At 43.9% G+C, this 27,997-nt stretch overlaps 1 long non-coding RNA gene across 1 annotated transcript; it reads right to left on the reverse strand.

Annotated features, from left to right (window-relative positions):
* Positions 1–1,278: 1,278 nt before the first annotated feature.
* Positions 1,279–27,967, reverse strand: LOC144128333 (uncharacterized). The gene is made up of 3 exons (XR_013313772.1): positions 27,659–27,967; positions 15,417–15,482; positions 1,279–2,293 (listed from the first exon to the last, which is right to left on the reverse strand). It is a non-coding gene; the product is annotated as an uncharacterized LOC144128333 (long non-coding RNA).
* Positions 27,968–27,997: the final 30 nt, after the last annotated feature.

Raw genomic sequence — 27,997 nt, forward strand, 5'->3', positions numbered from 1 at the left:
AATTTGCTTAACCCGGCTCAGCACGGATTTCGCCAAGGTTTGTCTTGCTCTACACAGTTGGTTGAGTTTACTTATGATATCGCAGTTGCTATCGATAAACAGAAAGTTATTGATTGCATTTTTTTGGACTTCCAGAAGGCATTTGATATTGTTGCGCATGATCTCCTTGTTTCTAAATTACGCAGCTACAATTTGAATGAAAGAGTCATTGTATGGATCTCTGAATACCTATCCCTACGGCAGCAGTGTGTAGTTGTTGGTGGTCGCTCCTCGAACTATGGTTCTGTCACTTCAGGCGTCCCCCAGGGCTCTGTTCTGGGGCCACTTCTTTTTTTGTTGTATATAAATGATATTAATGCTGATGTTACTTCTTCGATCAGAATGTTCGCAGACGACTGCGTGATTTATAGAATTATAGATAGTTCACTTGATGTGCAAAGCCTGCAAAACGACTTAGATAAGATAGCCATGTGGTGTAATGATTGGGACATGACTTTGAATACTAAAAAGTGTGTACACGTCACCTTTTCGAGGAAGCGTTCCTACCCTGCTTATATCTACACTATAAACCATGCGGCCTTGAAAAAAGAACAGAATTTTAAATACTTAGGCATTTATCTTACTGCTGACCTGAGGTGGTCAAAGCATGTTAATTACGTCGTAAAGAAAGCTGCTGGTATATTAGGTTTGTTAAGAAGAAATTTCAGCCACCTTCCACAGCATCTCAAAGAACAGCTATATTTTACTCGCGTCCGCACAGTACTCGAATATGCATCAGTGTGCTGGGACCCGCACACACAAGAACTTATTGACAAATTGGAAAAAATTCAAAATAGGGCAGTCCGTTTTGTACTTGGAAACTATTCCAGGACACTCAGTGTCTCGGAAAGCAAAAGGAATCTTCAGTGGCCAGAACTTAATACTCGAAGAAGAAACCTGAGATTAAAATTTTTGCACAACATTTTCTATTCCAAGACTGGCATAGACGGATCAAAATATTTGAAGCCGCCTTTCTATGTCTCGAAGCGAAGGGACCACAATTTAAAGCTTCATGAATTTCCTTTTAAAGGTGACGTACTCCGTTATTCGTTTTTTCTGCGAACAGTTCGCGAATGGAATGCTTTGCCGCCACATATTGTTAATGTTCTATCTAATGATGCCTTTTTTCACGCGTTAAGTGCATGATTTTTTGTTTTTTGAATGTGAAAGTGCCCCCCTGCTGTAATGCTGAAAGGCGATGCAGGTACCAAGTAAATAAATAAAATAAAAATAAATAAAATACTTCAGTCTTGGATTGGATTGGAAAGAATATGTAACACACACTGCAAAAAAGATATTTGAATGTTTTGACAAAAACAAAATAAAAACTAACAGTAATATACTTTGTACTGCAGAATGTGGCCTGCTTCTATGAGAAAGTTTGAAGTAGAGCAGGACATCCCAGCTTGCAACTAAATGCACATAACAAGAGACGTTAAATTTTCTGGGCAGTATCAGTAATGTCATTCAGATCATTAAACATGAACATTTGTCATTCAAACAAGGTCATGATAAGCCAGTTTCCAGAGTATGTTTTGTTAGGAAATGCAATAAATGCATGCTTCAGCTGATAGCAGTTAAAATGACACTGGCTAAAACTCATCTTTGAATATCTGACTTAATTGCAAGGAAAGCTATTGCCAGTACTGCTCATCCAGAATAGGTTTTATCAAAAGTTCAAAGTAAAGCAACTAAAAAAACTAAAAGCAAGAAAAAGAAAACAGTAGTAAGAAAAGTTCAGCAGGTAAACCCACAATGAGCCAATAAGGCAAGACGTAGAAACTGGGGACATTGCAGCACAAGCAAGACCAAATGCAGAAAAAACAAACAATCAGGCATGCAAGCTACTTACTACACTGCATAATGTTTTTACTAAAGGCATCAGCTTTTGATGAACATCTAAAACATAAAAAAAAATGATGCAAGGTGCCTTGTACTCTACAAAGTAACCATGTTTTTCTTGCACAGCTGTGCTCTTTTCTGCACTCAGATACAATGTAACTAACATGGTTTATACACTGCCCATCATTCATGTTTCAGAAGTCTTGCTGGAGGCCATGCTATACCAAGACAGGGTACAATGTGCCCGACTTTGTGCACACGCACCAGATTCAGAGACCAATGAATAATTAAGCTACTTCACAGGCTATGAACATCATGCTCTTGGGTCTGTGTCAAGTCGGAAACGCCAGCTTTGAAAGACTCTTCCTCTGGCAGCTTGTACTTTTTAATGTACCAGTGTTGATTTTCACACCTGCGAAATGAAATACAGCAACAGCGTAAGTACGAGACAAACTCCCAATACCATAAGCATCAGAGCTTATCCATCTCATGCGCTTCACGTATTCAATGACCGTCTGGCGGCCTCATTTAGGTTAGGTTTGCTGGGATGATTAGTCAAGTGCACTGGATGGAGAAACTGAGGTTCTTTACAGCATAGCTGTGGGTACGAAAGTACAGCAAATGCATTAGGCAGCATGGAGGAACATTTGGTTAGCAAATTAAGTGTTTTTGTTTGAAAATTATGTCAGTTTTTCTAGGGTGCCTGTTCTTGCAGTTCAATATATACAACTGGTTCACACTGCACGTTCCCAAGAAGTGGAGACTACTGACCATAAAAATGGATTTAAAAGAGCATAGATCACGGTAATTTTTTTTAGCCGAAGCTGAAAAGCAGGACACTTAGTCTAAAGCTGCCCTGGAGTAGCTTTCATCTCTATGAAGCATCAGCTCATGCTGAGTAGCTCAACACATTTGGGTATGATTAGTGAACAGATGATTAAGCCCGCATGCCAGAACTCAGATACTAAGTTTGCACGTGCACATAATTTAACCTGATTAAACTATGTCCGTCACAGAGAAGTGACAGAGAAGTGGCAGAACCCCCACCCCTTGCTAACACTTGTGAGCAATAATGTTAACATTTGTGCAAGACGGTGGTTGTCTACGAAGTGCTAATGGCAAGCCGCAAAGGATATGTTGGCCAAACTAGCGTTTGCACCAACTAATGACTCGGTGATAACGCATTATCGAGCTCAAATATTTTGCTTACATCTACTCATTGCAACAGTGTGGGTGTAAACCATTAATCTTGCGACACCATCGTCCCGGCTAGCCAACGCATCAAACAAAAGGGAAGATGTATCAGCTATCTGTCAGGTTAGTTACCTTATAAAGTCATGCCCCATTACTATGACCCCCGTTAATATGGACGACTCAAATTATGGACAGTTTTCTTGGGGGCCAAACTTTATAAATGTATTTACGCCTCATTAATATGGAAATTCGCTGTCTGGATAATGGACAGTGTAAACATGCACAAAGCCTATGTAGTTTTGTCTCATTATTATGAACAGCGATGAGAACAAATCCAAAGTGCCTCTGCCAGATGTTCCAGCGCTTGTGTTTTGAGTGCACAACACTAGTGAAAGGCAGTGAGAAAATGCAAATTACACAGTAAGAACCTTTTTTTTTCGTGTGTGCGCATGCATGTGTGGTTCCATGCTTTACAGTGACAAGGTAACGGAGAACAGAGTCCTTGGAATGTGAACGGTCGCAGTAGGAGATACTTCATCACATCAAGAGGCGCCACAAAGTCTCTCATGGATCACTAGGCTTTCCAAGCATGTAAAATTAGCACCGCATGATCTTAAAGATAACACAAAAAAACACCCGTACCATTTATTACTGCTTGATTTCCATTTCACTGCCTGCCAATATGCCGAGAAGCAGTTTGTAATCATCAATCATTTTTTAGAACGTATTTTTGTTTTTCTTAATGATTTGTTATTACGGATAGCTCGTGTTATGAGAACTTTTGATCGGAAACCGAAGTGTCCATATTAACAAGGCACTACTGTATAATCTTTTAAACCCAAATAAATGAACTGATCAGGATGACATCAAGGTTTTTCTTGCATGCGGGATTTCCATCGTGCCTTTTTGCTATATATTTTATAATTTGAAAACAAGCTCTTGCAGTTGTTAGTCAGCGTGCATACTGAGAGATTTTATTATGCCCTATGTTCCTTTAATGCTGTTTTTTCCTCAACTTGAATGCCTACTCCCAGAACCACATGGCACTCCCGGCTCAGGCCTACCAAGACACTGTTTTTCGGCAGGAAGTGAACGCTGGAATCTTCAATTATGACGTTCTATCATAACCATGTAATAATGTCATTTAGCACCATATTACAATGTCGTTTACACCACACAGTTCCCCTTAAACAGCTACCACTGCAAAACACAGTCAAAGGCTGCGGTTACAAGATGGCTACAATATATTTGTAACTGAATATATTTGCACATGAAGACACAAGGTACCAAGATTACACCAAAACAGACAAAAGGCTAAACATAAAGACCACTCTAATAGGCTTGTTTCGAAAACATAGCTACTAGACACCATGCATGCACAACCAAAGAGCAACACATATGTCAGGGCACTACACTCCAATTTATACACAGCAGTCAACACTGCCAAAGCTAGTGCGCCTATTTGTGCAAGCTCAGTACATGCCTAAAAAGGTAGTTTGCTATATAACCAAAGTGAACACAGGCATATTTCGTTGCAATAAATCTCAAGATACCATGACTGGCCACCTCCTGCACTTTGTTTGACTTAATTTTTGTCCTTTGACTCATAGAGACTTCGAGAAATAATGACATGCGGCAATACGATATGCAGCTGGTAGAACGAATGGCTCAGACTCCACCGTGACTAAAAAGTAATTCACACTCGGTGAAAATTATAGCCAGATGGCCCGAACACTCAGCACCTCAATGCTTCAACAGTTATACCCAACGCAAGCACTTTGTCTTATACCATTATTTGTTTTTGACCACACACTCCAAGGCTTCTAGAACAACAAATGATATATGGTGGAGTAATATGGGTTTGCGGGTGCACTTCTTCTGCAGCCTCCACACCATTCACTGCAACATATAAAATGGATTAAACACACAGAAGAAATCAAAGGAATGACTAATACAGTTGAGGCCGGATATACTGAATCCAGATATTTCATGTTATTAGCTATATCAAACCCATTCATTATCACCTTGAGAATCATGTAAAAGTAAAGGAAAGTCTCTCAGTATGGAACTCAAATTTCACCGGTCATTCGATATAGTATTGAACGGCATGCTGCACCGTTGAAAGGGGCGCTTCTCCTAAAGGCCTGTTCAATCACCTTTCAGGTGGAAAGAAAGGTCAGCTACAGTGGCCTTGGGCACCAGCTGGCAGTGCTAGTGATCTGAAATTGTATGACGAGGTGAACGCGGGGCACGCTTGTGGGTGGCTTTTGCTCTTGTGTCTACATCTTCCACTCCAGATAACTACCAACCTAACCAACCAAAGCCTACAGATGGGCCTGGCCTGGCATACTCGGCTCACTTCACTGCTGAACACGTTCCAGAAACCAACTGCATCTTAATTCTAATGAGCAATTAATCTATTTTAGAATACTGGATTAGATGCCTTCCCATAGACTGTGGCTAGCTCCAAAGCATCGTCCGCTTCAGCTTCAATGTGATTCAATGTGAAGCAGGATAAGCCTAGCAACGCTTTGTGCATTCCTAGCACACCAGCGGTCACCACGCTGATGCAAGAACCACTTCACTAGCATGGATACAATGTATCTTCGCTTGTAGGTTACTTTAAGCTTATATATTGCCATTTTTTTACAGATCAAATTTTCTATATATCAAACTATTCTGCAATCCTTTTCAAGTTTGATATATCTGGGTTCGACAATACAATCAATGAAGTTCCACCTGAACAAGTCCCACACCACAGCACCAGTCACCATGTGAATTCATACAGGAAATAAAAGTGCTAGAAAAAGAGCTCAAATTTTGCACTTTAAGATGTCACTTGTGGTTTAACACAGTTTGGTCCAAGACCCTTTCCTAAGCATTTCAGCCCAGAAAAGCAGAGCACAAGGATGGGAAAAATCTTCGGCCCATTAGAAAACCGGTGGGTACTCAGCGGCACTGGGGATAACACCCAGCACTTCCCGAATACGAGGCAGATGCTCTAAAGGCCACCACTGTGGTCACACACGGTTTGGTCCGAGACACGAGACCTTTTTCCCAAGGCCGCCGCGGTGGCTCAGTGCTTATGGCACTCATCTGCCGACCTGAAAGACACGGGTTCGCTCCCGGCCACAGCAGTCAAATTTCGATGGAGGGGAAATTCTAGAGGCCCATGTACTGTGCGTTGTCAATGCACATTAAGAACTCCAGGTGGTCGAAATTTCCAGAGCCCTTCGCTACGGCGTCCCTCATAGCTTGAGTCGCTTAAGGACGTTAAATTCCCTAAACCATAAATGATAAACCTTTTCCCAAGAATTTCACCCCAGAAACACCGATCATCAGGCCTGGAGAAATGCTGTACCCAACAGAAAACCGTGGGTACCTAGCGGCCAGACTGGAGCAGCGGCATGGTATGGCTGTGCGCAGATGGGCTCAACGGCTGGCTAATTTGTGGCAGATCACCGCCGTTGCTGCGGGCTGGCTCAGAAAAGCCAAATCGAAACTACGTGGTGAGACAATTTTTGAAGATGGGACCGTCAGTTTTTCACATGGAGGAAGGATAACTAAGGAGCTTCAGGGGGGGCCCTGCCCGTACATTACCCTGGGTAACAGGTGTGGAGGAAATTGCGTGGTTTCTTCTCAACAGGCAGGCCATCTTTCAGCTGCCAGCTTTGTCCACGTACAAGTTTTTTAGCATAAGGGAAACCAAGAAGCGCAAGCGCGCGTGCAGCGTATTCAAGCCACTGATGAAGAAATCTCATTCACCGAAGGATATTACAGTGTATTGCCTTGTTTTAGTATGTTATGTCAGGTTTAAGTGACACAGGCTATGGGGACGCCGTAAAGGAGGGCTCTGGATAAATTTAGATCACCAGCAGTTCTTTCACGTCCAGCGACATTGCACAGCTAGTTAGTACACGGACATTTTGCTTTTCGCTGCCATTGAAATGCAGCCACCGTGGCTGGCTGGAGTTCAAACCTATCACCTTGAGATCAGCCAAACACCAAAGCCATCAGCCCCCGCGGCCGGTGTTGCCGTGCTTCCTGGCGATCAGTATGTGAAATTTTTTAATTCTAGAATGTCTCACAAAGCTCTCATAAATTTTGATGAAAGATATTTGCAGAAATGACCCGCAAAAACTGAGCCGCACAAATCTCTGAATACCACATGCAGTACACAGCAAAGAATGCAGGCATGCGTTAGGTAGAGTGTAAAAATTACCGTCGATTTTATACGCAACCTTTATGAACTCTCTCTACTTTCTACTGGTGCCCTGGTTACCTCGGACTCGTTTTCGACTTGACGTGTTTGTCGATCGCACGCACACTTAGGCCATCCAAACATAAGGTAGATTAATGCGATAATGCAGATGAGTAAATTTTTATCCATAATTTCACAGTAGTGCCAATCTGTACAGCTGGAGCTCACTGGTGATACTAATGCTGGGGCAGGTTAACAAGAACGTCCCAACTCATATGGTAAACACATATATACATACAAAAAGGGGCACACGTCAGGGTATTGTAAATCAGGCAATATATATTGCACATGTACAGCAAGCACAGAAACTCCAGAAATGAACACCACCATATTAGACTGGAATACACAGGATGTCCAGGCTAACTTTAGCCAAGGGTTAAAAATAAGATATTTGAGGTAGGCCATGGAAACCACTTACATACAGCTACCAGCCGGCTTGTGCATCTAGGAAATTTTTTGCATTGCTATTAAGTAGTAATCAAGATAATTTTTCTAAATACGTAAATATTGACTTTAGACAGCAAATGTGAATAGCAAAGTTGGAGAGCACGTTCAGAAACCTCCATTCATTTATTTGCAATAAAGGAAGCCTCACGTGTATCTTTTTTCCGAGCTCCAAAGAAAGCCCGCGAAATACAAAAAAAAATCACGTGCCTAGCGCATTTGCGCGCCACGATTGTGCTGCTCTCAATCCTGGCTTGAGTGAACGAAATCAGCTGCTGGCAAGGTGTGACAACCCCATTGCTCCGGCAGGCCGATATGTCGACAGTGGTTGCGACGCCCACGCGAGCCAGTCTGCAAGCGCGACGGTGCATGTTGCAGCGAATGCACCGGGTATTGTGAGCGCGATGAAAAGCCAAAAGGTGGCAAACACAAATGCCGCGGGTTTTATTCGTCACTGAGAGGTAAAACAAGATAATTAAAATACCTGCTTCGGTCGGCGGGGATGCCGGCGGCAGTGTTACTTCGCCTGAGGGTTCTGATCTGCGGAAGCAATGCCAATGCTAGAATAATAGTGGCCAGAATGGCCACATGCAGTCTTTCACTGAAAGTTGTTTTTTTTTTCTCAACATGGACTTTCACAACACGTGCTCATATAGGTCACCCTTTGCTGCGACGCAGTACTGGCATCCTCTGAGAAGGCTTCCTGTCGCTGCCTTCAGCACCGTCGGAGAAATGCTGTGGCAGACTTCAGTTATCCTCTCCTGTAAGGCCTCTGGAGTTGTCGTCTCATTGCGTATACGTGGTCCTTAATATAGCCCCACAAGAAAAAGTCGATAGGATTAAGGTCGGGTGACCTTGCCGGCCACAGAACGGGTCCGTTCCTCTCTATCCACTGCTCTGGAAAGGTCATATCAAGCCATGCTCGTGCTTGACCACAGCTATGGCTGGAGCCCCGTCGTGCTGAAACCACACCGCGCCAAGCTGTTCCAGTGGCACGTTGCTGCAGAAGTCTTCAACCGGTCCCTTCAGGCTCTCACTCACATACCTCTTGCCGGCCAGAGTGTCGTTAAAAAATAGTGGGCCAATGATTGTGCTCCCGTACATTCCGTACCATACATTAAAAGACCATTGATACTGGTGGCGGGATCTTCCTAGCCAGTTGGGATTTTGCTCACTCCAGTAGTGTGCGTTGTGGATATTCACTTGGGAATTCCAGGAAAAGTTTGCCTCGTCAGACCACAGTTCCTTGCTGAGAAAGTGGCAATCCTGCTCCTCCTGAATCAAAACTCAATTCACAAAGTTCATTCTGTTTTGAAGATCTTGAGACTGAAGGCATCGATGCAACTGCAGATGATAAGGATGCAGTCCAGCTGTTTTCAAAATCTGCCAGGCAGTTGATTTCGGCACTCTGGTCTCTGCACTCACATTACGAATGCTAGCGTGTAGATTAGCTGCCATAAAGGACAAAACGTTGGAGCATACCTCATCATTTATGGCTGAAGCTCTCCATCTTATTCTTGTGGAGCTGCCGGTTTGCTTCAGCATCTCGTAGTGATGTACTATTATCATCGGGCTAGGTCGTGTTCCAGGGTGCCAGCCTTGAAATATCCTTGCAGCCTGACGTCTCTGTCCGCCTGCAGCTCCTAGGGCAAGGAACATGTCTGCTTTTTCCTCATTGCAAAAGGGCATATCAAATTCGCTCACGATTCAACAGTCGATACACGATTGTCTGTTTATGGCTGTCACGAACTGCCACGTCCATCAGTAGCTTCACGCAGTGCAAGCGATTACGATCACTGGCGCAAATCGCACTGGCAATGCATGCGTTGCTGCCTTGTCACCTTTTAAACGGCACTACACGTGGCTAAATGAGCTTTTAGTGTGTATGCGGAATGTTTGAGAGCACTGCAATCGCGGCGGGCAAGAGGGATGTGACCTGGTATTTTTTGAGCAGTCTCTGATTCTCCATGTTGAACTACGGAGAATGCTTGGAAGTGGCGGGATGACCTTCAAGCTCAGCCAAGGGACTGGGGCATAGCCTGCCTAGCATAAAGTCTCGCGTAGTATAGTGCATTTTTTTGAGCTGGTGCAGGATCACATGGCTCACTGACCGTTTACAAGTATGTGACCCACTGACCATTTTACTAATTATGCATTGTAATTGATTACAGTTACAGTTAGTGATTACAGTTACATTGATTTTAAATTCAACTTTAAGGTATATCACGAAGCCATATACTGTTGGATAACTCATGTTGAGTATCACTGCACTGAACTAATTGCAGGATTTAATTCATTAGTGTTAACTAGTTATTCTGATAAAAAATGAACTTTACGCAACAGCATCAAGTCATAAATCGTTGGATAGATTATGTCGAGTACGATCGCCCCGAACTAACATTAAGGCATAATTATTTATCGTTACTAAGCAAATAGGATTAAAATTTGAACTTTACCCTAAAACGTGAAGTCATATATAGTCGGAAAGCGTTGATGCGGTGCAGAAGGAGCAGGGCAGTAAAACGCCGGTAGTGCTGGCGCAGAGCTGCGCAACGCTTCACTGTATGTCATGACATACAGCTCAGGCAGCGGCTGGGGACAGGCCATTGGCTGCACCGCTCGACGGACTTCGTCGCGAATGACATCCGAGATGGCTCCGACACCCGGGTGTTGCTCGACAGGGCGAAGCTTCTGTAGCTCCTCGCGCACAATGCCCCTGACAAGCTCACGGAGGGCCTCACACTCGGTTCCAAGCAGCGGCATGTTGGCGTCCATGGCAGTTATATTCGCCGGACGGCCGTAATGCGCGAACCTCTGCTGCAAGGCGCGCTCCATGCTCGTCGCCTCCCGAGCAAAGTCACCCACTGTGCTAGGAGGGTCGCGCACAAGTCCTACGAAAAGCTGCTCTTTCACTCCTCGCATAAGATGACGCACCTTCTCCGTTTAAGACATGATAGGATCTGCGCGGTTGAAGAGCTGCATCATGTCTTCTCACGAACATGGCGACGCTCTCGTTTGGCCGCTGCGCTCGGGACTGCAGGGCGGACTCGTGGTTTTCAAACCACGTCTTGGCTGAGTCTTCTAGGGCAAAATAGACATTGTGTAGCTTGCGGTCCTCGACTTACAGGTTAAACGCAGCGACTCGGTCGTAGCTGGCCAACTAGTCTTCCACGTCTTCGAACTTGTCGCCATGAAATGACGTGGGCGTGCGGGGCGCATGATGAAGCAGCGGTGGGGAACTGGCGGCATTCTGGGTGGTCAGACATGTCGCAGTGGACGTCATTGCACAGGGTCGTGCCGTCAGGGTTCAGAACTCAGGATTTAAGCCTCGCAAGCAGCAGCTTGCCTTGTGGACAGGTGTCGTGCCCACGGGGTGTAGTTGGACTCTTCGGAGGCTCCCGGGAGCTCTTCGTGCATTGGGAAAACACCCAGCACCTCCACCAAAATGTCCCCGAAAGCTGGCAGAAAGGGAAGAAGGGCACACCAGGAGTAGCCAGGCAGACACACTCAGCGAACGAACGCACGAGCCGGGGGAAGATAAAGAAGACCAGCAAGCGCTGTCCCACCGCATGGCGGCGCCAGTAAATGGCTAACACTGTGGCAATATCGTTGGATAGCTTATATCGAGTACGATTGCACTACACTAACTGCGGGTCCTAAGCCCTTCCTGTTAATTAGTCAACTGTGATCGAAAATTTAATTTTATGCTTCAATGTCGTCATATACCGTTGAAAATGTTACGACGAGTAGAATCCGAAAATATAAATCATCGTACAGCTATATCACTCGATCTTAGCTGTAACCAGAGTTAAATCTGATTTTTTTTTCATGTCGCGGGCATCCGCAGTAAGCACAAAAAACTGATACGCAGTATATGGAAGTCAGAAACTTCAATCGGATGTTTTGCGGACCATTCTACAACTTACTAACTGGAATTTTTGACCACCTTTATTCCTTGCGATTTCGGTTTACCTTGACTGAATAAGCAGTTAAGCAGAAGAGAGGAAATAGTGCGACTTTCTTCACACAATCTTCAATAACATGCATTTCGTCGCGTCATTTTTGAGTGAATTAGCATATTTTTAAACCCTGGCTAAATATAGCTGGGACACCTGTGGTATAAAATGTTCTAAACTATAAAAAAATCAGTCTATATGAAATTTGAATTGACAAAATGAGGCCGATTTTCAAAGTCTTGTGGCCCCATATTATTATGCAGTTACACATGGTAAGAATAGAGGTTGTCTTCCAACATCGACCACTTTGATAATTTTGACTCTTCGGAATCTGTTTTCTCTATTCTGTGGGGGTCCAAAGAATATAGCGACAAAATATTCTCTGTGTCCTCGGCCAAGACAGCTAGCTGTACTGCATTCTGTGAAAACATATTGGTCTTCCGTAGATCCGTAGGTTCGCACAATTTTAATTGAACTTGGCCGCCTGCCTTACTTCAGCAGAGCACATTACCAGCTGCCTCTGACCATTGCCTCCCGCGTTCAGGATCATCTTAGCGAAGCGACGCCGCCGCCAGCACCCCCGCCGGCCGAATAAATTTTTTTACTTATCTTGTTTTGCCTCTCAGTGACGAATAAAACTTGTCGCATTTGTGTTTGTCACCTTTGGCAATTTCATCGCACTCACAATGCCCGGTGCGTTCGCTGCAATGTGCACCGTCGCACTTGCAGACTGGCACGCGCGGGCGTCGCAACAACCGTCGACATATCGGCCTGCCGGAGCAATGGGGTCGTCGCGCCGGTATTTTTTTTGTCAAACAAGCAAGTTATACAGGACAACCAGACTTTTCATACATATGATAAAGCCCAGAAAATCTGTCTTTCGGCCTGTCTCTATAATTTTACACGATTGCAAGCTCTCTCCTAAAGAAAGGTAATGAGTTGCAAATTCAAACATGTTTATGTATTTCTGTTGCGTTTTTTTCATTGACTGGTTTTTTCTGTTCCTTCTGGTATACATACTTCAGAAATTTGTTGCGTTCTTTTCATTCACTGGTTTTTTCTACTCCTTCTGGCATACATACTTCAGGAATTTTAAGCATCAAATATGTCGTTAACAAGAGTGGGAAACTCTTTCGTTTGCTCACAGTTTGTGAATCCCTGTAAATGCAATGCCCTGTACACTCAGCAGTGTCGTCGCTACTGACTGGCTTTTCATTTGTGCTGCTAGGCGAACCCTCACTGTTTTTCTGTGCCATTCTTAATTTGTTTGCCAGGTATATGCCTTCCCTTTCTTGCAGTGCGTGCAGTTTTTCTATTTACTCCGATGCTACAACTTTATTATCGTGATGAATGGAGTATTTCACGTGTACAAAAGCATTCTTTACCAGCTTGAGCATGTGACACGGATCTAGAAATGCTGCTACTGGTTCTTGGTGGATGGGATGTGGAATGTTGTTTTTCAGGCAGGTGCTGGCTGTAATATCGCAGCCAAGTTCTTAAAGCATGGCTACATTAGCATGCACACCAAGAGACAATTAAAGCCCCTGTATCCTATGCACACCATAAGCCTTATGTAACTAATTTGCCTGTTGCTCACCTACCAGCCTATCAAAAAGACGGTGCCCATTTAGGCAAACTGCCATTATTACGAAGGCAGCCTTTGCTGCAGTAAACAATCACCGTCAGTTCTCGAACCAATATTGACAAAGCCTTCAAAGTGGCCCCTGCCCCACTGCACTTGTCATTGTATTGACGTTTCATCGACAACAAAGCTACATACAGGTTAGTGGCCTTGGCTGGTAGCCTCCAAGCACTTCAGCATGAATGCATTGAGTGCCTCTTTAGAAAAGCCTGCTTTTCCATCTAGGCTTCCACACCATTTTCTAAATGTTCTCGGATACGGCAAGCATGTATCGAATACTTTTCTTACATAAGTGTAAGTTCAAGCGGAATTAAAATTAAGAGTGAGAGGAAAAGCTCTCAGCTCAGCTGTGAAATTTTTTAGGGCATGCTATCCTGTGCACTCAGCAAACTGTTGCTGAAGGACCTGCTGATTCAATGTTCCAAGCCTATCTAGCACTGCTGCCTGTTCTTTCAGCAAAATGTTCTGTGTCGTTAGCACTTTCAGCACACATTTCAATTCCACATTCTGGATTTTAAGGCGTCTCCTTGACTGCTGAAGCCTTTTTATCTGTTTTCTTGACTTTTGTTGCGTAGCAGCAAGTCAGGCTGCACGAGCTCGCAAGACTGCGTTCTCAGGGGTGTCAACCTGTAACGTAAAACCAAATACAACCATTGGATTCTTATTGCCACCATGATATGCTCACATTGAAAGCAGTTTGCAGATATTACTTTGAACTTGGCGACATCTAAGTATATGAGACCATTTGAAATCCCAAATTCTATTACTATTTTCGCTAAGGGTGCCAGACTCTATCTTGAGTAAAAATGGCTTGACTGGTCTGCTTGGAATAGAAATACCATATAAACGTGTGTAAGGGCCGCACCCTGTTTTCCCGAAAGAAACATTAAAAATATAAGATCCTTGTAAGGGCCACACACAACCTTTCCACGACCCACACGGAAATAGCCTTCGAATTGACGCGCGAGGCCGCGGGTCATCCCCATTATTGTCAACTTTTTTTTTCCCTCCGCAAACTCCCGCTATCCATATCAGCATCAGTATCACCAGCTCCAGTTTTTGTGGCTGTCAATCGCACGTGTATTGCGGCTTTCATGTGCTGTCCGCTTTTTTTTTTTTTTCATGAGCTACCTGACTTCAAATTGGAAGTCAAGACATAGAGTCTACTCTCGTATGGCAGGCAGGAAATGTGACGTGGACAAGAAGTGCATTTGATGATGGTGCAACCAAAAGGATGCAATGAGGAACACAAGCTCCAAGAAGCGTGTTTTCCGAGGCAAGCCATGCAATGCCACTCATTCTGTGAATGGTGCGTTGTTTTTACTTGAAAAAAAAAAACAAAAACAAAATAACAATAGGCCACACTGTGAAAATTGGCCCTTGAATCTGGAGGAAAAAAAATGTATACATGCGGTACATGCACTGCATAATGCACAGACACTAACGAGTACTGTTAAACAATCATTTCCACAAAATCAAATTTTTCTATATTCTGTTTCATGCATCAGGTGCACTGTCAAACCTAGCCCCCTCTTTCTTCTTTCACTCCCACCTTCCTCCCTCCCTCACAGCATGGTTGAGGTGTCCACCAAGAAGTGACACAGTTACATTGCACCTTTCATTTCCTCAAAAGCCAATTTCTTTGTTTGCACTGCCTAAATCTGTGATTAAAAAGTAGTGCATTCTTTGTGGCAAGTGAAAGATAATAAATACTTTGCCTGCAGACTTATTACATGATAGATTTGTCATGAGCTTGATTATTGATTACACATGCACTCTCACTGCTGACGACATGCTTTTTCTTTCTCGTGCCTTAGACCACTCGTCCGCAAAATAAGTGAGGAGTAACACGCCCCCTTTAATTTTTCATGCAGACTACTTCCATACCTTGCACAGCATTACACCTGATTTACGAAACAGTATAATCGTGCATTTTATAGGGTGCTATTGCCTAGTGTTATCCTGACAGCATTTTGAGCAAACGCCCACATATGACATGACAACATATATATGGTGTGCATTTGTAGCATCCGCTTACCGCTGCTCCCTTGCTTCATTTTGGTGTGGTCATTGAAGCTGGCACGGACAGCAAAGGTGGCTGCTCCTATGCAAACAGTTGCTAACAGTTAACTCAGGTGCTAAACAATGTGCAATTAATCTTGGTGACCATGAAATTAATATTCAGTTGTAGCATTATATCACCTCATGTGGTACAATACTATATGATTTATGCCATTTCAGCTTTCAAGTTGAGGCGAGTGGTTGTCCAAAGTAATACAAAACTGCAAGCACCCTGGCAGTTTCTGAGATTCCTGATTGCATGAGTAGTCTGGTAATGAATCATTGGTAACAGCTGTATCTCTGTTGAAACAACAAAATGGCAGCATAACTTGAGCAGACTGTTGTGGTAAATTGAATATATAGGTCACAGCATATGCAGGCATTCCTATGGTACAGGAGAAAGAGCAGCTAATACACATTAACAATGTCCAGTGGTGCTACTGCTAAAATGCAATTTGGGGCAATTTTGCAGCACTAAATGTTCCAATTTGGAGCAGAGGAATATCGATTTAGGACCAGCCTGGAGCACTAGAGTTTATAATCAGAAGCACTTAGGAGCAATAAAACATTGGTTTAGAAGCAACTGAAGCAAGCAGCTTTTAGTTTCGAAATCTTAGGTTGCCAAACAACACCAGAAAAGTGAGTGTAATTTAAAGATTACACCATTATGATTGTTATTATTGACACAGAGTCACACAAGAGAGGTCTTCAATAAGTTTTAGTGCAGTTGTAAAGGAGACAGCTTTATGAAATACTATGTTATGCATTTAGTTGAACAGCCCATACACTCCACATACTTTCGAGCACAGTAGCTCATGCTGATGTGTCTCTCTTCACTTTTATTTTCAAAGCGTAAAAAGCTTTATTAACTCTCCTCTACATCAAAACTTCTATTCCGATGCACACCACTGCTGACAATGCTATGCCGAAGAAAGCGCTCTACTAGTTAACAAAAAAGCTGTAGTCTGATGCCCACCACCACAAAAAATGCTGTGCTGAAGAGAGTGCTCTTCTAACTCGAAAAGCCTATATTTAAAAACTGTTAACAGACTTAGGTAAAACACCTTGTACAGCAATAATTCATTTTTAAAACTTAGTTTTTTGGCTCATTGTAGTCGTTAATCACTGGGTGGGCGATAGCAAGCAGTGCAAGGTCAATTTTTACGTTTTGCCAGATATGCTATTTCTCTCCAGGCTACAGTGCAAGGAATATTAGCTCCGAGCACAGGAAACCGAAAGTGGGCGCAAAACAAAATGCAGATTGAGCTGGGCAGGCTTGAATATGTTCATGCATATCAGAGCAAAAATACATAAAAATAAATAACGATACCAGCGTTCTCAGTGCCTTTTTTTCTGCCTTGTTAACAGTACTAAGTATTTCAACTTTGCAGGTCCAGTATTTTGTACTCGTTGGCACAGCCCAGTTTCGGTTTTACAGCTAAGGCAGAATTTCAAGCTTGCCAATCCATAGTACAAAAAGAGAATCAAAAGAATGTTACTCGTGGTCACATGCGGTTTCAAGACTGGATCTGCCCGGCGATGCACACACCACATGGAAAAAAAAGGGGAGAAAACAATCAATACCGGTTTATTCCGGGCCAAAACAAAGTATTCTATAAAATGGGCTCGCCGGCCCGAGCCATGAACAAAGGCACGGTGGTCAAGCCCATCGTTTAGCACACTGTACATCAATGCTGCGGGGCAAAAGGCACTGCGGTTAATCATGCAGCCCTTGCTCACCTCGAAATGGGCCGTAGTCAGAACAAGCCCATGGGGAGGAACCACGTCCTTCCGAGCAGATGCCGTGGCCTTCAGCCACACGTGCTTTCTTTGCTGGAGATGCCCCTCTTGCTGCCACCGAGACACCCCGAATAATAATGTACTGCTTCATGCTGAGCACTTTCGGAGCGGCATGCATCATAGATGCATCAAACCTGGCAATGCACAGGCCCTGCAAGCGTAACAACCGATGTACTTCCAAACATCTAACTGTAGTTAGTATTACTGACTACAATAAGCCGTCTATAACTAAGTGATAAACAATGTTTTAGAAGGATCTATGTGCACTTCAAGCATGATCAGTACTAAGAATGCAGTGAGCACAATTGTAGAGAGACGTAGGTGCGACCTGAGCACTTAAATCGTTATTGGCAATTCGATCGAAACAAGGTATGTGGGAGGTGCTTTACGAATTATTTTACACATGCAAGCAATCGTACATACGAGCATAGTAATGTGTGCACCTGCTGCCTTTGCTTTCCTTGCAGCATACACAAAACATGCGCTGATAAGCTAGACTAATAAAATATAATGGTGAAATATGATATGATACAACAATAAGTAATAAATACCACTTATTGTCATGTGCATGAACGTCAAAAGGCCTGAGCAAAGGATATATGCTTTTATTTCAGTGGTATAACAGCTATTGAAGGACTATGGCATAACTTTGTGTTACCCTTAGTATACGCTTGCTGCCAAGTACTAGATTCATATTCATTTTTTCAAATGCTCGCTGTAACATGTCATTTCCTGTGCACCGCATGTTTCATTCAGGGTATTTATTGTCTGCCTGGCGTATAGGTATGCATAGCTCTTAACAAGCAACATGGCCAGTGACATAAAACAGTTTTATTTTTCTGGAGCATGTGTATCTGTCACAGCTAAATCGTCTTCATTCAGCTAAGCAAATTTATTCCCTTACCAAAAGAACCGGTACAGCGTGTCCTTGTAGACAAACTCTGTTTGGCGATGAGCAATCAAAATGCTCCTCCAGAAAATGCTTGGATTAAACACAGATGTGCTTGGTAGGCTCTTGCGGAACATCGAGCGGCCAAAATTACTGTTCCCACTGCCTTCTATGAGCTGCATTTGCAGGAAGCCGTAGAGTGAAAAACGCAGTGTATGCTTTCAGACAACAAAATGGTAAAACCTCACATGTGCTGCTTTATTGAGCTAAAATACCTATTCATTATTACAATATATAGTAAATGCTAGTTCATAGCGTAGCCTGAATAAAGAATTTTACTCACAGGTGACAGGAGACACCAGCCCCCTTTGATGGCCCTCGGGACATGCGCTCTGACACAGAACAGCTCGGCATCGGTTCAGCAGCGAACTCCTACTCTTGCATCTGCACCTCAATTGCATCGAATGAAAACTGAAACGATGGGACAGCCAATCTCACAGATAGGTTTTGCGTGGTAAGAGGCCCACATCATCATTCTACATGCTGAGATAAACATGTGGCTAAGATAAACAGAAGGCAAGTATACTAGTCCCAGGTCAAGAAGTCCCAGGGATGCATATATATTTGCCGCCACAAAACAACGCAACCAAAAGTGGCGCCAGATACTGAATGTCCAGATAAGCTACTAACTGCGACCAGAGCCGGGCTGTTTTGCTTGAGTGTCAGAATAGAGACGTCACTGAAGCGACGCAGTACGAAGCAGTCACTAGAAATAGCCGTGTCTCACATGAATATTTCCTCTTTAGTAAAATTTTTGTGGACAAACACTGGCAAGCAATCTAGCGCCACCCGCACCGGTGCCTGTGCCCACCCAGGCACAGGATCCCATGAGGGATCCTCCTTCGGTGGCTTTGAAATGCACGTGCACTCAGTGCAGCGGCGAAAAGTAAACACGAAAGAGTGAGGAGCCTGCCCGGACAAGACGGCACCAAGCTCTTTTCTAGCCTCACAAAATGTGGCATCAGGGTCTCTTCTCTAAATTTTCCTTCCTCCACAGTTTTTCGTCACACATGACATTGCACACATATAAGAGGTGCATGGGCGATTCTGCAGCATGCGATTCAGGTTCAAGAATGGCCATTTTGATGACTACTTTTCATGCTAGTCATTCCTAGACTCTGCAAATTAACTGCTGGTTCGAATTAACTGCTCCAAGACCCATAGTGTTTGAATTGGCAAGCGTACGACGCCACAGACTTACGTGGACTTTGGCTGGAACCGTGGTGGAAATTAAATTTATCTAGATTTTTTAATTAACAGGGGTCGAATTAGCAAGCTTTTGCTGTAGCTCTCCATAACAACTGGATGATCTCTCTTCGTCAACAGAGCTGACAGCGAGAGACAAATATTTAAGAGCAATGGAAGAGAGTACCGCGGTCACTTCTTCCATTTCAGCCAAGAATGACAGGACGTAAAAAACTTCACCTTGTTCGTCTTGCTTCGAAAGAAACTGTGCAAGGTCCCTCTCACTGGATTTCTGTTCTTGAGCAGTTTTCAAGTATAATTGCCACTTAGCAGCTAGGACTGGCGATTCTAGGACTAGAAACCCGACCTGCAGTGAATCCTCTTTTGGCTATGGATCACCTGAATATCTGCTTGACCTTGGTGGCTTTGCCAGTAATGGCCCACCTTTAACAGCATTCGATCACAGCACCGCCAGAAACCGGTGGTTTAACCATGGCATTTGAGTGATTGCAAGCGGCAATGTTTTTCACCTCATTCACCATCGGCCCACTGGATGCGAAACCGGAAAGAAACGTTTCGTCTTATGTTCCAGTCACACGGGGCAACAGCAGTTACCAATTCTGTTTGCAGACTACTTGGCAAAGCATAGAAACTCATTCAACACATGCTCTTCCACAAAATGGTCTTGAAGTTTGTAATAAAGTGGGTGGAGCTTCTCTACTGCGGCAACTGCTCAGACACAGTAAATTTTATCAAACCCTCTCCTCTCTCTGCCTGTCAGCAGCAGTTACAAGTGAGCACATCCTGTGTAATGAAAAATGAAATAAGTTAGGCAACGTTTAACCACGTTTATACCCACAAATAGAGCGACAGCATTTTGGCACCGTCCTGGGCCAAATTTGGAGGTCACCGTCATGTCGGGCATGGTCAATTATGGTTGGACATCCATTATGTTTAAATCACCCAAGGCCAAATTTCGGGGTGGCCCGGGCCAAATATGGAGGTCGCCATCGTGTCGGACATACTCAATTATGGCTGGACATCGGTTATGGTCCAAATCAGCCAAGGTAAAATTTCGGGGGTGGCCCAGACCAAATTTTGGAAATGACCTGGAACAAATTTGGAGGCCGCCATCATATCAGGCATGCTCAATTAAGGTTAGATATCGATTTTGGTCCAAACAGGGCAAGGTCAAATTTCGAGGGTGGGTCTAATTTTAGCCGGGGAATCGGTGAAAGAACATGGATTTGTGCTGTGTAGAAGATGATGATGAGCGGGCAATGCTGCAGGTGGGAGCAGATGGATGTTGATGAAGGCGACGTTCACAAACACTCTGCGAGAAAGCGAGAACAAGTTGGTTGGCTAGTCAGTAACCTGCCTTTCCTGTGCTCTGTTCCCTCTTTGAAACTAAACTGTGCCTTGCAAGTGGCAAGTAGTTAACTAAACCAGCCAGCAGATCAACAGGCCATAATAAAAAAATTTCACTCAGTCTGTCTCATGCCTTCGACCCCCCCTCTTGTCCAGTACTGGAAGAAAAGTTGGTAGCCCTACCAAAGGCACACTGCCATTTGATTCACAGCACATACAGCAGTCATGCAAAGTAGTCTGACCTCCAACTGGCTGCAATGTACAGTTTGTGTGCTGTGTAGTGTTTTATGGCACATAGGCAACTGAGGCCATCATGCACCAAGAACAAGGTATAGGAAAAGTTTTTTGTTGAATATTATAGAAATGTAAGAATCATCCCTGCTCTAGAGGCCCTCAAACGTTAATATTACCCAGTGAACACATACACAAATTTTAGAAATGGCTACAAGTAAAAGCTTTAAGGAGGGCCAGGTAACCTCAGTAGCTTTCCTTGGCTGCGGAAGGACATCGAGGCTCCCAACCAATCAAAATAAAAGCCTCAGCTTTCTTCTCGGGCATGAGAAAGTGGCTGAGGTGTACTCAAATTCAAACAAACCAGTGGGTAAAAAATTTAGAGTCTCTTGAGAAATCCCGTTTCGTTAAGAAAGCTAAAAACACATGATATATCAACAATTGCATCATCTCCTAAAAGCAGTGCGGGATGAGAAGGAATGCATTTATTATAAAATTCAGTAAAATATGTTTTTCTTAGTTCTTCCAGTTCCACACAAGAGAATAAAATGTGGTTAACCGTGAGTTCATCTCCGCATTCTTGGCAAACAGGTTTGTCTTACTTTGTTAGTAGGAAGTTAAGCGTAAGGTGCGTGTGGCCTATTCGTAGAAGACATAAGATCACTTCCTTGAAATGTTCTTTGTGCACACACGACTTAAATTCACCTAAAACTGGTTTTACCAAGTGTGGTTTATTTTTGACCTCATTGTTCCAAGCCGACTGCCATTTTTTTCTTAGTTTCCTTGCTACTAATTTCATGCAATCATTAAACGGTATATTTACTTTCTTTATTTCCTTGCCACGAGCTTTAGCAGCACACACATCTGCTCTCTCATTTCCTTTTATTCCCACATGACTCGGGGACCCAGCACAGTTTTATATTTTGTCCTTGAGCTGTGGCAGGTACTATGTTGCGTATGACGTCACCAAGCAGAGGGGAGCTTGCATTTTTAGAATAGAGAGCTGTAAGTACACTTAAGGAGTCTGTGTAAATAATAGCATTTTTGAGGTTCTCACTTAGTATTTTTTCTATGGCCAAACATACTGCGTAGCACTCTGCGGTGAAGATGGAGGAACACTGTGGTAGTTTTACTATTTCCTCCGAGTTCCCTCGCACCACTGCGCTTCCTACGCAACTATCTGTATTTTATCCATCAGCATAAAATTCTATAAAACTACTGTATTTTTCTTCAAGGGCACGGAATTCTTGTATTATACGTTGCTGTGCAGTTCGTTTTTTACGGAAATGGGCAGGAGTGAGGTCACAGATTGCAGGAAAATTGAACCATGGAGGCAGTGGACCACGTCTTCGAGCAACGCCAGGTAATGCATCCATTACGCCGAGGTATTTGCACATATCTTCAAAACGCAGGAGAAGTGGCCTTATAGCTAATGGTTTGTTGTTATATAGTGTTCTAGATGGGCACTTTGCGACTATTTGGTGACAGATATGTTTAGGTAGCAAACGGATTTTTAAAATGTACGAGCATGTGAGCATGGCTCTTCTCTCTGTAAGTAATGGTTCGTTGGTTTCCACATAAAGACTGTTGATCGGTGACGTCCTGCATGCACCGGTGGAAAGACGCAAGCCGAAATTATGTACTGGGTCTAGCAGTTTAAGGTACGATTGCCTTGCTGATCCATAAACTATGCATCCGTAATCTAATGTAGAACGTACTACAGAGCGATGAATTTGTAAAAGACAAGTCCTATCGGAACCCCAATGTTTTCGTGAAAGTACCTTTAGTATATTCAGAGATTTAGAAGCTTTCTTTTTGAGTATGTTTATGTGTGGAAGGAATGTGAGCTTTTTGTCATAAGTTATTCCTAGAAATTTGTGCTCATCTTTAATTGGTAGTGCGACTTCATTTAAATACAGGGAGGGATCAGTGTGCAGTCCTCTTTTAAGCGAAAAAAGAACAGCTACTGACTTTTGCGCAGAAAATGTGAAACCATTTTTGTCTGCCCATGTTGTTAGTTTATTTACTGTCATCTGTATTTGCCTCTCACACGATGTAACGCTAGAGGATGTGCAAGCAATCTGGAGATCGTCGACGTAGACAGAATACATGATAGACTTTGGAATTATTTTTGCTGGGGAATTCATTTTTACTATAAAAAGTGCGGTGCTTAAAATGCACCCCTGAGGCACGCCGTTCTCTTGAATGAAATTCTTAGAAAGAGTGGCACCCAGGCGCACTTGAAATGAACGGTTGGTCAAAAAGTCACTCAAGCATTTCAGCATTCTACCACCGATTCCGAGGTCTCCAAGGTCCCTTAGTATGCCAAACCTCCATGTGGTGTCATAGGCTTTCTCTAAATCGAAAAAGACCGCAAGGCAGTGTTGCTTGTGTATAAATGCTTCTTGGACTGTGTTCTCTAGGCGGACTAGATGGTCGGTTGTACAGCACGCCTTTTTAAACCCACACTGATGGATGTCAAGAAGATCACGTGATTGTAATATAAACATTAATCTAATGTTAAGGACGCTTTCGGAGGATTTGGCAAGTACGCTTGTTAGGGCGATAGGCCTGTAATTGCCAGGGGAGGTAGGTACTTTTCCCGGCTTCAACAACGGTACAATAATGGCTTTTTTCCAAGCCTCTGGAATCTCTCCTGATAACCATATCTTGTTAAAAAATTTCAAAAGTGAGTCTACAGCGTGTTCGGACAGGTGGGCAAGCATTTCGTAATGGACTTCATCTGGTCCTGGTGCAGTCTGTTTACCGGAAGAAAGTACGCTGTTAATTTCTTGTAGTGTAAATGGGCTATTATATCGTGAGCACTGCCCTTTATCGGCAGTCTTCCTTTTTCGGCTGTGTTTTTATATTTTAAAAATGATTCTGTATAGTTAGAGGAACTAGATACAGTGGAAAAATGTTCACCTAATATGTCTGCTTGTTCTTTTATATTTGTCTGTACACCAGGGGCTGTCAGAAGAGGAACTGTGAATGGAGAGTAGCGACCATTCATTTTGTGTACTGCCTCCCACATTTTTTTCGAACAGACTTGGCTGTTTATCGAGGAAATGAAAAGCTGCCAGGATGATTTTTCGGCATTTCGACGTATGTACCGCGCTTTTGCTCTTGCTTTTTTAAAGTTTATAAGGTTCTCCTGTGTGGGGTATCGGCGAAATATACCCCAAGCTTTATTTAGTTTTTTTGCTTCTTTGCAATCTCTTGTCCACCACACTTTATGGTTGCGTTGTACTATTCCTGAAGATTGGGGGATAGCCAAGTGTGCGGCAGCAAGAATACAATTTGTGAACTTTTCATTTACACCAAGATTTTCTAACGTAATATTTTCTAACGTGGCTGCTGTTCTAAAAAGCTGCCAGCCTGCTAAATTGAGCTTCCAACACCGTGGTTTTGTCTGGGTGACTGATGGTGAGGATGGCAGGCAGATTTCAACAGGGAGATGATCGCTTCCATATAGGTTGTCTAAAACATCCCATTTAAAAGCGCTAAAAACTGACGGAGAGCTAAAAGACAAACCTAAAACACTCATTTTTCCTGAACTAGGGGAGCAATAAGTAGGTTTACCAGTGTTCAATAAACAAATATTGTTGGATAGTATAAAATCCTCAATAACCTGACCTCTGCTATCGGTTTTCTCACTGCCCCAGAAGCAAGAGTGTGCATTAAAATCGCCAACTATCAAGTATGGCTCCGTAACTGTTCTAAAAGGTTCTCTAATTCATGCTGTCTTACTTCGAGATGTGGTTGGAGATATACGCTACAAAGTGTAATGGTTTTGTAACCAACCACGGTAGCTGCTACGGCTTCGAACCTAGTTTTTAGTCTGACCTCGCTAGCTGCTACTCCAGGTTGCACAATGATGCCTACACCTCCCGAGAGTCTGCTCGCCCCCTCTCGGTCACAGCGGAAGACAGTATACTTCTTTAGCACCTTTGTGTGCTGAGGGCCTAGGTTGGTTTCCTGCACACATAAAGCAATAGGGGAAATTGTGTTTAAAATGTCTTTTATGCCGTTATAGTTGTTTACGACACCTCTGCAGTTCCAGTGTATTGTGAAAGCCATCTTGATGTTGAGTGCGTGTGTGCAGATAAAATTAGATTAACTATGATTTGGCCCCGCGACTCGGCGCCTCACATTTTGTTGATCGATCCAAAGACCTCCGCCGTCCGTCCGATGTGGACGGCACGGGGCTGCCCTGGGTCATGTCCATCGCCTCAGCAGAGGCACTGGACGTCCGTGCAGGACGCGCGCTGACTTTTGAGTTAGACCTCGACCTGTGGGAAGAAGTCTAGAGGCCCGCCGACCCGAGGGTCTGCGTGGCCTGCTTTGGGGTTGGCGGAGTAGTATCAGCTACTCCACCAGGGGGCGCGGATGGCCCTGCCATAGGCACACTGCGTGCGGCCTGGACAGGTGCCGAAGCCTGGTGTGATGCGCCGCGCCCACGCACCACATCGACGAAGTTTGTTTTTGCAGTGAAGGAGAATCTGTTTGTTTCGGCGTATCACCTTCTTGCTTCCTTGAAAGAAACGTTTTCAGTGGTTTTCAGAATAATTATTTCTTTTTCTTTCTTCCAGGACGGACAAGCCCTGGAGTATGCAGCATGATCTCCCTCACAATTTGTGCACCGCGGGGCAGCAACACATTCACCTAACTGGTGGTCTTTCGACGAGCATTTCGAGCAAGTTTTGCGGCAGCGACAACTCTGTGAGCCTTGGCCGAACCTCTGGCAATTGAAACATCTGCGTGGGTTGGGTATATATGGCCTTACATTTATTTTTAGGTATCCGACTTCAATGCTTTCAGGTAGTGTGCTGGTGTTGAAAGTGAGGATCATGTGTTTCGTATCTATTTCATTGTTATTCTTCCGGATCTTTATCCGCTGAACATTTATGGCATCTTGGTCGGCAAGGCCTTCAAGCATTTCTTTTTCAGAGAGGTGAACAAAATCAATTTCTGATATGACGCCTCGGACTGTGTTCAAGGATCGGTGTGATGTGATGGAGACAGGAATCTCCCCTATCGATACAATGTTTGCAACTTTCGAGTGCTGGACGGTGTCACATAGTTCCAGCAGTAGGTCGCCACTAGCCATTTTTGATACCTTGTACCCAAAGCCCAAGGTCACTTTGCTACCAGGCACTTTGCTACCAGGAATGGGGAAATCAGTCTTGCTCGTTGTTCTTCAGCTTTGCTATGAATAACATAAAATTTTGGGAATGACACTTTTCTTTTTTGAAAAAAAAATCTTCATCATTCCGCCCTCTTTTTAGAGAGCGATCAGGTTTGGAATGAAGGGGAGCCATAAAAAAATTTCAGTTTTTCAGTCACGGTGCCAGCCACCCACCACGGAGCCCAACAAGGGGACGGGACAGCAACTTGCACGCAAGTCCTGCCCACGCAGCTGTACACCTCAACTATAACCAAATATGACGAAACCCAGGGTAGTTCGCCACACAAGGTTAACCCTAGCCGCATATGAAGAAAGGAAAAAAAACCGCGAAACGAGGAGGAGACAGGACAGTAGTCAGAAAGAAGATAGGAAAGTAAAAGATGGAGAGGAGGACAGGAAAAGGCGACTGTCGATTTTCCCCGGTCGGGTCAGGCTGAAGGTGCCGTCTATAGGAAGCTGGGGCCAAAGTGGTGTGTTGCCTCCGCCGAGGGGCCTTAAAGGTCCAAACGCTCGGCATCGGCTCAACCACCCGGATCCCCTGTTCCCCAGACACAGCGATGCCACGCACGGCTACGCGTGGGTGCTCGGGTCCATGGTGATGCACTGTTCACCATCATCCCCTTGTGGGGATGTCCCTGCGGATGCTCGGGAACCCGCGGTGTCGCCACTCACGCCTGCAAGCTGCAGACGCCCCCCTGCGGGGAAGCTGCAATGTACAGTTATACCTTTTCCGCAACTTTCCCATTAAAGTACATGCACTTGACAAATTGGGAATGCTAAACTGCTGACCCGCATGTCTTCGTTGCAGATGATGAATGATGAACGGTTGCAAAACCAGGAGATAATTTCATACCATTCACAGCAGCAGTGATTGGCCATAAATGAGGTCGTTGTGGTAAGAGACTAAAATGCAATGTCAGATTGTCACTTTACAACCTTTATAAAGTGCTGGTGCAGCCCTGACACTGGTGAAGGGAGTTGCTGCCATTGATACGATGGCTCTGTCAGCTCGGAAATGCCTTAGATTTATGTCTTAAAGAATTCATGTGGGCGGCACATCAGCGAACAGACACATTAAAAGCTGAATGGTGAACGTTTATATTTAGTCTTTGCTTTGCATTTGTAGCGTAGTATGGCTTACAATTATCCTGTCTGTCTCTTCATTTTTCTTTCTTAAATAAATCTACTGTCACCACAGCACGGGGGCTTTTATAAAGGTTGCACATTTTGTCTAGTTCGTAAACATTTTGTAACATTGTTTTCAGACTATACTCTCATGAACAAGTACAGCTGTTGCCAAGGCAAAGCTACAACCACCTTGGAGAGGACAGTACACATCTGATCTGCAAAGAACTGTTTTGATAAATTCCTTCCCAGTTAGACGCATTACCTTATGAGTGCAGCATGCGGGGACATAATTACTTAGATTCATACCAGCAACAAGGTTTCACACTGTTTCATAGCACGATGCTGGAGTTTTCGGAGTGATCCTGCTTACCCGGGCTGAGTCACAAAACTTGTTCTCCTCCAGCTGCAACAATGGGCTTGGTTTGGCTTCCATGTGAGCCTTATTTGTCATTCCACTTCATCAATCTCGATAGCCAGTTAACCAGTGCATTCCCTGCTGTGCCATGGTGTCTTGTCACGTGAATCATGCCGACAGCACCACTGTGTAAAGCAGACCATCCTGCAAGAACCATAAGATGCTCAACATTTCAGTGCATTGAAGCATGTGGTCTACACATTTGTGTTTACATGCATCTGCTGAGTAAGCTGGTTTTATGAGATCCATAATTAAACAATTATTCATGCATCACTTGTCAATGTTGTTCTTTCC

This window comes from Amblyomma americanum, chromosome 4 (assembly GCF_052857255.1).
Source record: "Amblyomma americanum isolate KBUSLIRL-KWMA chromosome 4, ASM5285725v1, whole genome shotgun sequence".
NCBI lineage: Eukaryota > Metazoa > Arthropoda > Arachnida > Ixodida > Ixodidae > Amblyomma > Amblyomma americanum.